This window comes from Schistocerca americana, chromosome X, assembly GCF_021461395.2.
Source record: "Schistocerca americana isolate TAMUIC-IGC-003095 chromosome X, iqSchAmer2.1, whole genome shotgun sequence".
Taxonomy (NCBI): domain Eukaryota; kingdom Metazoa; phylum Arthropoda; class Insecta; order Orthoptera; family Acrididae; genus Schistocerca; species Schistocerca americana.
The window spans coordinates 669,255,878-669,266,929 of NC_060130.1; the positions used below are offsets into that span (position 1 = coordinate 669,255,878).

Below are 11,052 nucleotides of genomic sequence, written 5' to 3' on the forward strand. Positions count from 1 at the left end.
AAGAAGAGAAATAGCACACTGTATCATTAGCTGTAAAGGTGCAGACTTATCTGCAATATGTCTTAAGCAATTCCCATACACATTCAAAGGACCCAGGTCTGTGAGACACTATTGCATTCCAACAATAATCTTCTAACATGTCATTCATCAACTAAGCCCTGTGAAAAACATCATTTTCATCCACAAGGAAAGAATCTGAAATGTCAGCATATGGATAGTTTGAGCTGCTCTTTCTGACACCTTCAAGTCATCACATAATTTTTGCTGATCACATGAAAGTTCAAAAATACACATGCCAATGCAGATTCCTGGTCAAGTCACAAGTCTACTGATATATTTCACCGTTTCAGAAGCAAATAAGGGGTCACTTCATATTCCGGTCTACGCAGATATAAAAAAAAATGTTAAGCAGGTAACATAACAGCTCCATTGAGAGAACACTGCCTACAATATTCCTACATCCAGTGTGTTAAGGAACCACATTTTGTTCACAATACATACTCAGTGTGGCTGTCAACAGTCTAATGTGCTACATATTACAGATAATCACTGTTGTCACATACTAATCCTTCACTTGTACATAGATGAGCCCAGGAAACACTGGACACACTTAGCACTTTACTACTTCTGTAATACAACAATTTGGCAGTCCTGCTTTCGGCTAATTCCTATACTAATACTAATTCTTTTATATTCCATTTACAGTGGAAACTCAATTAAACAAACTAATTGTCATGTTAAATCATTCGGATAATAGAAAATCTGGATAACTGAATTCATGAAAGAAAGCAATTTTTGTATTATCAACTCTAGGCAGAACCTATGTTGCCTATGTATGGTTATCTTCTGGTACGTTGTCACATGGTTATCTTTCTAGGGTTAGTACATATTAATACTTATTAAAATCAATAAAAATCAATATTTGTTAAGAGGTTAGAGAATTTTCATACATATGTACATATTTTCTTAAACTTTCTAACATACCACAACTTTAATCATGAAACACCTAACAAAAGTTACGTTGGACAGTCACTGTAGTTTAATTTCGTTAAGAAACAATTTTTTCTCTTCATTGATGCTACATCATGAATTCATTTAAATTGTAGTAAACTCACAGAATCTCACACTGTTTTTCGAATCACTTTAAAGCTGTTTCCAGGGCTTTAAACGCTTCTGCACGAGATGGTTGTGTATCATTTTCTGCATCTACATTTCCTTCTGTTTCATCTTTTTCCATTTTCTGCTGTTCAATTGCCATGTGCAGCACGGGCAGGTAGTGGACGGACTGGATGGTACAGAGATACTTTCTCACAGTTAATCTGGATAACCATGAATCCGTATAATTGAGGTCCGGATAATCTAGTCTCCATTTTATTTATTTATTCATTATTTTTATCATATATCTTATTGACACATTAAAAAGTATGTGAGACGTGGGGCATACTATTGTAAACCAAAAACCTTAACAAACCTCTACACTACATATGCAACCTTTCAACTTTGGTGTTGCCAACAGGAAATAATCTGGTCTACAATCGTATGATGTTGAGGGGGCATTCTTCTGTAATGTGGCTGATGGTATGTGATTCTCCGCAATCACTTTTTTGTCCAGTCAGTTTTTGAGTCCAACCCTTTTTGTTATTGTTAGTCATCTAGAGCAGAGTCTGTTACTGTTCGCATCATCGACATCTTCATAGATTGGTAGATTTTTATTACCCATGCTCTTTTTGTACTTGTATGTGACCATTTATGTGACATAGTTGGGGAGGGGGGAGGGAGGCAGAATGTGACTTAACTCTGGCAGCTTTTCTGTATGTACTTATTTCGTAATGCTAGTAATCATTCTCATGGCATTATTTATTTGGACATCCACCTTTTGTGCATAAGGGCTTTTTAGCCAAACTAGGAGACATTTACAGGTTGAGAAGACAAGACTTGGAGCAGAACAACATGGGGTGGATTCCAACCCTCCCCAAGCTATTCCATATGGGTATATAATAACTTCTTATGGCTCACAGGAGTGGTGCAAATCTTTCAAGTTGGATGCCACTTCAGCAACTTGCATGCACCTAACCTACTGCAGTTATCCAAGCAGGGAAAGGGGACCCACATTTTAATGTGGAATCTGAACTGTGTGTCATTTCTGCTAACACCTCACATCATCAAGGGGCAAAGGCTAGGTTAAAATGCAGACTAACCCAAGGCCCAACTGAGGTTCAAGCCTAAGATGTCAGTTTCCAGACAAGCACTTTACCACGACACCATCAGGCTGACTACATGGGCATTGAATGAAGACGTTTATTGTTTTCAATTTTTCGGCTGGTTTTGCAAGATACACTGACAGTTCAGACAAGGGCTACACCCATTTATTATGAGTGAAGGTGGTGTTTTCTAACTGTATGCCGAGTTATCTTCCAGTGAGATTATTATTTAGGTGCAGCTGGAAACCTCCATTTTGGTGGTCTTTGGTTGGAGTTTACATTTGCAAGGGCACTTTCCCACAACATCTACATGCTCCATTAGGATTTCTTCTGACTCTTCAATTGAGGTAAACCTTATACCCACACTAGAGCATAACCAAACATCCTGGACTGTTTTTGGCATACCTGCAACATACAAGTTGAGGAGAAGTGGAGCAACTACTGTTCCCTGTGATATACAGGTATTTCTACTTTTATTGGGAAGCTGAAGTTGGATCCCACAATTCCTTTGAACAGTTGGTCACTTAGTGTACTGCCAATTAGGCTAGCAATTTGTTTACAAGGAATTATATGAAGAAGCTTGTATACCACTCCTCCTGTCCACATTGTATCACAGACCACCAATAAGTCAATGAATGTGGATGCTGTTTTAGGTTTTCTCTGAAATCCTGCCTCAGTGTTGGTGGTGAGTGACAGAACATGATCTGTGCAGTTATGTTATGGCTGGAAGCTTGCTTGTGCAACTGGGATTGCTTCAAATAATCTTATACTATGGATAACCTGTTCTAGTAGCTTGTAGGTCACAGGTAGCAGGGCCATTGGTCTGTAGCTCTCAGAGCTATCAGCTGGTTTGCCAGGTTTAAATATATATCTTAGAGCATTTTAATTCCTGTGGTAAATAGCCCACTTGCATAATGTCTTTTTGTTTATTTGCCACAATTTATATAGAATTCCAGATGGATATCGTTAAACCCTCAAGTTTTCCTGGCTTTACATGTTTATGTGCTGTTGTGATTTCCTCACAAGTGAAGGGATGGAATTATTTAGTTTCTTTAGTTTCAGCTTTTAGGGTTCTGAGTTCTTGTTGCACTTTGGATGTGCTTTGCCTTTTAGTGCTCTGGATGTCACAACTAGATGTGAAGCAATGGTATTTGAATTAATTGCTGTCATTCCTTCAAGTCGGGGATGCACTTCCAAAGTTCCTTACAGAAGTCCATGCTTGTCCACATGATACCTGAAAATTGACGTTCTCTACTGTTTCCACACAGTTTTGCCATTTTGCCACACCTAGACTGCATAGTAGTTCATCTGCTATTTCTTGATCACTTTTGATGAAGTTTTGATGCAACTCCTCACTTTTTTGGGACAAGCCAGGGAGGTATTGCTTTTGGTAGCCTCTTGATATATACTTTTTGCAGTCCTAATCATGGCATCGGGAAATCTTTTGTAGTTCTGCTGGTAGGGGATATCCAACCTGAGCATTTGTCTAGTCCTGTGAAGAAATAGGCACAGATTTCTTCAGATTCCATCGTGGGTGAACGTTAGATGTAGAGGGTTGTGTGTTCATACCTCTATCATTACTGGTCAGTGCTGGCTGTGTGGGAAATCGTGGAAGACCTTTCATGAACACTCCTGGGGTCTGGCTAGAGTTGTCTGTCCAAACGAAGCATAGATCTAGATTGTATTCCTACCTCCACACTGCTGACTTGAAAGTAGGCCGTTCTTTAGCATTGGACAGTAGGGTAAGATTTTCATCTTCCACCCATTTCGCTAGTCTCTCATTGTCGCAGTCTCTGTATTTCCACTGATCATGTGGCTATTATAGTCACCTATATATATGGCAGGATGAGAATGTGTGGTGCCAGGATAGGGCTGGTGGCTTAAGTGCTGGAGACAGTGATGTTTCCAATTTTTATGACAAAATTACAGACTTCGTCATCAGTAGATGTGGATACAAGACAGACATTTTCTAGATCTTGTTTAACTTATGTTGCTATGCCAGATGATGGATGATGTGCAGCACCTAGCAGTTCATAGCCCGGTACTTTTTTTATTTGGTCTTCTGTTTCCCAGTCAGCTTCCTGCGAATCAACTAGGTCGATATTTTTTAAAAGTCTTTATTGGTACTGTTGTTTTGAGTCGCTTATGTTTATGCATTAACGTCATAAATTCAGAGAGATTCCAAGTTTTCTGGTTAGTGGGTTATACTTCAAATTGCCCCAAACAACAATGAAATACCAGAACACCTTGACTGATTGCAATTTCCCCCAGTATTAATAATCTAAAATTCAGTACTGTTTATGACAACAGTATATTAAGCTGTTAGCAGACCATTCATGGTACACTGTCACTGCTCGACCACTCAAACATCATTCAAGTTTTCTATGTCCATGTCAGTCCTGACAATCCTGACTCACTAGGATACTATTAAATTCTATTCTTTACCCATTCTGCTGTAGTTTTACTGTGTGTTAAATTTTATTAGTAGTGAATGATATGAGGCGAAGTCTGATCTCTTAGGATGAATCACTAAATCTGAGGCAACAACACAGCGATTTCATTATTTTCATTGTTTCACCTTTCAAATAAAATTGCATTCTGGTGGTTACTCACTCCAACACTATTACTTAAAGTTGTTCTACCTACTAAAACATACTAATTTTATTAAGACTGCAGAAAAAAATAGATGTTTAACAAATCAAGTGTTATTGATTGGACTGAAATATCAAAAACAGTTTTCCATGTTTTAAGAGGAACTATGTCACAGTCTCTACTCATTCCCAAAAATTAATGTTATACTAAACAATAGGTCAACAATAATGAAGTCTCAAAACATCAAAGAGTACTACATAGATTCAAGTTGGTAGGAAAAAGTTCTTTAAAGTACATAATACAATGGATTCTTGGAACTAGCTTTTGAACTGTAACAGTGCAGAACATACATTTCTACCACTATACCTTTAAACAACATGTTACAATACAAAGGAAGAGAAGGATTTAAAATGTCATTGACAATGAAATCATTGCAGACAGCCCATACTAAGATTTGGGAAGAAAATCTACCACATCATTTTCAAAGAAAGCATCCTGGCATTTGCTTCAGACAATTGAGGTAAACAATAGAAAACCTAAAACCAGATGGTTGGATATGGCTGTGAATCGCAGTCCTTTAGGCTGCAAGTCCAGTGTCTTAAGCACTCCATGAGCTTGCATGGTATGGGAAAGACTGTACTTGAACCACAAAAATTAGTGGTAGCTTCACAGATAGTAAGGTCACTGTTGTGTTTCATGCAATTTTATTGTCTCATAGTAACCAATATAGGTGAGCAAGTGACTTTCCTTATTTTTATTTAATGTTTTAATCTTTTAATTAACACTTTTTTACACAACAAAAGCAAGGAAACAAAATATCATACCCTTAAATTGCACAGAAGTACAAGTATACAGTTCACGTAACAGGTATCCACATCCAGAATTTATGTTACATGCAAATGTGTGTTCCATAATGTAGCCTAATCACAGATACAGGCCATTATTTTACACCAAAAACACAAAAAAAAAAAATTTACGCAAGTTAACATGTGACTTCTCCTACAAACAGCATATGTATCCACTGTTTTGCAACTCAAGTAACCACTATTACATTCTGTAAACATAAGTTCTCTCTTTCGGTAAAGGGGTTTAAGCCCTCTCCAGAACAATTGCCACTTCAAAGGCAAAAGTAGGGTAGCTCCTGTTACATGATATTATTTTGGTCTCAAATGTAGGCTATAATTCAGTTTCTATGTACTTTGATTTCCCATTGTGTACTGCAGTTGGTAACTGCACGGTGCACAATGGGAAGTGGCTGACTGCATTTGTATTCTACATGAAGAGCAGGAAGAAAACCTGACATGCTCACTGACTGACTGATCTGTAGCAAAGCCCGAGACCACAGTTGTGTTGGGATGTGACAGCTTGGTTGAGAGTTGGCAGAGTCAACGAAGGTTAACACAAAAATAAACTATTCATCATGTTCACTTCAGGTAACTAATTGCACAGTTATCTACTGCAGCTTGTATGTTGGTCATTTCAGATGGAACAAGCTGTGACTAAAAGCAGGTGGGGAAGAAATTAAGATCATGACCTATCAAACAAAGAAGCCAATTATCTGACTTCAGTGATTTAAAGAAACCAGAGAGAATCAATCTATACAGGCAAACAGTATTAGAACATTCATACAATTTGACTAGCAACAGCCACTGTTACATTAGTTATGCCTACATGACTATTACCACACTGTTAGAGAAGATGACAACATGCTATTAATGTGCAGTAGCCATGAAGCTGGGGGTCCTCCACTCAACCATGTGGGGAATTTAGCTTCTTCCCCACACAAGTTGGGTACACCAGTACAACACTGCTGCAAATATAACCCTCATCTCAGTTTATGCTCCACAGAGCACTTCCATGGTGGAATTCACAAGTATCTCACCTCATTTTCAATTCCTAAATTATCTTTCCTCTGCCCCTACAAATTAATTTCGTTTCTCAAATCTAATATCTGTCGTCATCTGGCAGGAATCTTCTACAAACAGAGATTCTTTCAACACTTCTGACTAGTGAGAAAATGCTGGGAGACTTTGGAAGCATCAACACTTTCTGAGAAAACTGTGCTTACTAATATAAATGGGCATATTAAATAATTAAGTTCATTCACCAACACCTGATAACTCATGTCATTTTTATAATAAAATATAAAAATGCAGTCGCAAAAAATTTCCAAATGTACTCTGCAACGAACTAAATGTGTTAGAGCTGAAACACCAACAGCAAAATTTTATCTGAGCAGCTTTACAATGAAATTTGAACATGTATTCACCTGTAAATAAGTTTACTTTTTTCCAAATACATTTTATGTTGCTGGAGATGAGTCATCAAATCTCGATATTTTTAAAGGAAAATAACTTGGAGTTAAAAAACCCAGTCAACATCGTCAGCATATGAGACTGAGCCTTGGAGATGAGGTGATGTCTCTTGCTATCCCTCCCTCCCTCCCCCCCCCCCCCCCACCACCACCACCACCACAATACGTGACGAAGCGAAACAGCAATAAACAAATCACAGTGGACACACGTGTTTTGAACTCAGCGTCTCCGCGTCAAGTGTCTTAAAACAATGGACTCGTTCCCCAAGCTTTAGTGCAGTTTCGTAATTTATAACTAGCGATCAGGTAAACCATCGTGTTATGCTCTTAAAATTATTTACACGGGATATGAAAATCATCGAAATGCCTTAAAATATATATATATATATATATATATATATATATATATATATATATATATATATATATATATAATCCCACTTCCACTGACAGCTAACCGTCCCATGTGGAAATCGCTTCCTCATGATAGATGCAACTCAAAACCATAAACTACAAGACAAAATATCAAGCATAATCAAAAAAAGTTCATTCAACCACGAAACCTGCCACTGTGTAAGATATGACAAGAGTACCAAGAATCTCGAGAAGATCGCAACTATATATGCCAATAATACTACACTACAGAGGGTGTAAACAAAAACTACAGAACAACATTGCAACTTGCAAAAGAATATGTCTAAATTTGTTGGTGCAAAAACGTAAAAAGAAGAATGGGAGGAGAAATTGCCACAAGCGACTGAAAGGTGATTCGCTGTAAGTCAGTTTAGAATCTGGTATCAATCATTTTGCAGCATGTTGGCTCAGGCTCCTATTAAACAGTTCCTTATATTATAACATAGCATACACATAACAGCACAACGCAGCAGTAACATAACAGACGACGCAAGATAGGGATAATAAATGCCTCTGCTTATGACAGACTCCCTGCAAAGCTCTTTGTTCCATTAAGTAACGCATAAACCCACAAACGGCTGGCTATTATTCTACACTTACCGCAGTTCATTGAGTCCGTAAATCCTACAACCTTGCCGCAGTTGCGTCAAGACACAATATTCTTTGACAATCGTAAAGCGCAAATACTTCAAAACTAATCAATCCACTCCGCCATCCACAATATGGCTGTTCCAAAGATTCTGGAATGCCATGCGTACGTATATCCAATATATATATATATATATATATATATATATATATATATATATATATATATATATATATATATATATAAAACGCAACATTGCGTAAACTGTGAATCAATGTTTTGGAATAAAAGGTTCACGAGCAGGATGCAATAAATTCAGATGCGATCACGAGCTTGTCTTCTTTTTGCCCCTCAGGATGCAATAATATTTGATGTTCTTGTTATATGCATACAGTCATATAAAGGGCAGCAATGAATGTACTAACATAAAAATTATATTCTATTAGATATCACAGTTGAGAAAAATGGCTCTATATACACACACAACAACAAAAACAGAGGCATATGAAACATATGTAAATGACATTTTGCTTACCAACATTTAGAGCTATACTCTGCAAGTCATTGCAAATTCTGACCGAGGATATTGTACTAAGTTTTATTAGGCTCTCTTCCGAGTATATTCAATGATAGAACACTGACAGTGACTGCCTGTATAGATCTCTGCAAAATTTCATTAAAGCACCGCCTAAGCTGTCAATAATATTGCTCTTTTTTTTTTTGACGCGCAATAGTATTGAACATCTACGGGTGAGATTGAGAGGTTCCGCAATAATATTGACAACATCAAAAACTTTTGAAATACTTTGCTCTCCATGCAACTGTGCCGTCTGTGGGCAGTATCGACATATATCGCGTGCTACAGACTGTGGATATCAGAGCGTTCCCCGTTCATTTTGTTGTGTTGTTGAAAATGAGTTCAAAATAAAACGAAAGAGCATTATGACTGGAATGCACTGAAATTTATAAATGAGGTAGACGCAGTATTTTTCGATTTCCAAGTGGTATTTCACACAGTACCACACCTGCACTTACTTTCAAAAGTACTATCTATGTATTATTAAGGAAAATCTGAGAATGGATTGATGAGTTTTTGGTAGGGAGGCTGCAGCAAGTTATCTTGGATGGAGAGTAATCGACAGGGGTAGAGGCATATTTGGATGTACCCCAGGCAAGTATGTTCGATCCCTTGCTATCCACATTATAGGCCTATGCTAGTGACCTCGTGGACAATATTAAAAGTAACATCACACTCTTCACAGTGACATAGTAATCTATAATGAAGTACAGTCTGAAAGAAACTGCACAAATATTTCGTCAGATCTTGGTAAGATTTCAAAGTAATGCAAAGTTTGCCAAATTGGTTTAAATGTTCAGAAATGTAAAACTGTGCACTTCACAAAACTAAAAAAAAAGTAGTATCATATGACTATAATATGTCAGTCACAGTTGGAATCGGCAAACTCATACAAATACACGGGTGCAACACTTTGTGGGGAGATTAAATTGAACGATCATACAGGCTCAGTCATGTGCAAAGCAGGTAGCAGATTTTGGTTTATTGGTAAAATACTTGGGAAGTGTAATCAGTCTGCAAAGGACATTGCTTACAAATCTCTTGTCCAACCCATTCTAGAAAACTGCTTAAGTGTTTGGGTCCTATACCAGATAGAATTGTCAGGGGATACTGAAAGTATGCAGAGAAGAGCAGCATGGATGGTCACAGGAATGTTTGACCTGCGGGGTAATATCACAGAGATGTTGAAAGAACTGAACTAGCAGACTCTTGAAGACAGATGAAAACTATCAGAAGAACTGATATTGTGAACAAGGACTGGAATAAAAAATACACTCCTGGAAATTGAAATAAGAACACCGTGAATTCATTGTCCCAGGAAGGGGAAACTTTATTGACACATTCCTGGGGTCAGATACATCACATGATCACACTGACAGAACCACAGGTACATAGACACAGGCAACAGAGCATGCACAATGTCGGCACTAGTACAGTGTATATCCACCTTTCGCAGCAATGCAGGCTGCTATTCTCCCATGGAGACGATCGTAGAGATGCTGGATGTAGTCCTGTGGAACGGCTTGCCATGCCATTTCCACCTGGCGCCTCAGTTGGACCAGCGTTCGTGCTGGACGTGCAGACCGCGTGAGACGACGCTTCATCCAGTCCCAAACATGCTCAATGGGGGACAGATCCGGAGATCTTGCTGGCCAGGGTAGTTGACTTACACCTTCTAGAGCACGTTGGGTGGCACGGGATACATGCGGACGTGCATTGTCCTGTTGGAACAGCAAGTTCCCTTGCCGGTCTAGGAATGGTAGAACGATGGGTTCGATGACGGTTTGGATGTACCGTGCACTATTCAGTGTCCCCTCGACGATCACCAGTGGTGTACGGCCAGTGTAGGAGATCGCTCCCCACACCATGATGCCGGGTGTTGGCCCTGTGTGCCTCGGTCGTATGCAGTCCTGATTGTGGCGCTCACCTGCACGGCGCCAAACACGCATACGACCATCATTGGCACCAAGGCAGAAGCGACTCTCATCGCTGAAGACGACACGTCTCCATTCGTCCCTCCATTCACGCCTGTCGCGACACCACTGGAGGCGGGCTGCACGATGTTGGGGCGTGAGCGGAAGACGGCCTAACGGTGTGCGAGACCGTAGCCCAGCTTCATGGAGACGGTTGCGAATGGTCCTCGCCGATACCCCAGGAGCAACAGTGTCCCTAATTTGCTGGGAAGTGGCGGTGCGGTCCCCTACGGCACTGCGTAGGATCCTACGGTCTTGGCGTGTATCCGTGCGTCGCTGCGGTCCGGTCCTAGGTCGACGGGCACGTGCACCTTCCGCCGACCACTGGCGACAACATCGATGTACTGTGGAGACCTCACGCCCCACGTGTTGAGCAATTCGGCGGTACGTCC

General features: G+C 39.4%; 1 protein-coding gene across 1 annotated transcript in view; it reads right to left on the bottom strand.

The window, feature by feature from the left end:
- LOC124555129 overlaps positions 1-8,233 on the bottom strand; it is a 274,513-nt gene extending 266,280 nt beyond the window's left edge. The window contains exon 1 of the mRNA XM_047128941.1: positions 8,122-8,233. The gene's annotated coding sequence lies outside the window, so the exon portion shown is untranslated. The remainder of the gene's footprint in view (positions 1-8,121) is intronic.
- Between the last annotated feature and the right edge of the window lie 2,819 nt (positions 8,234-11,052).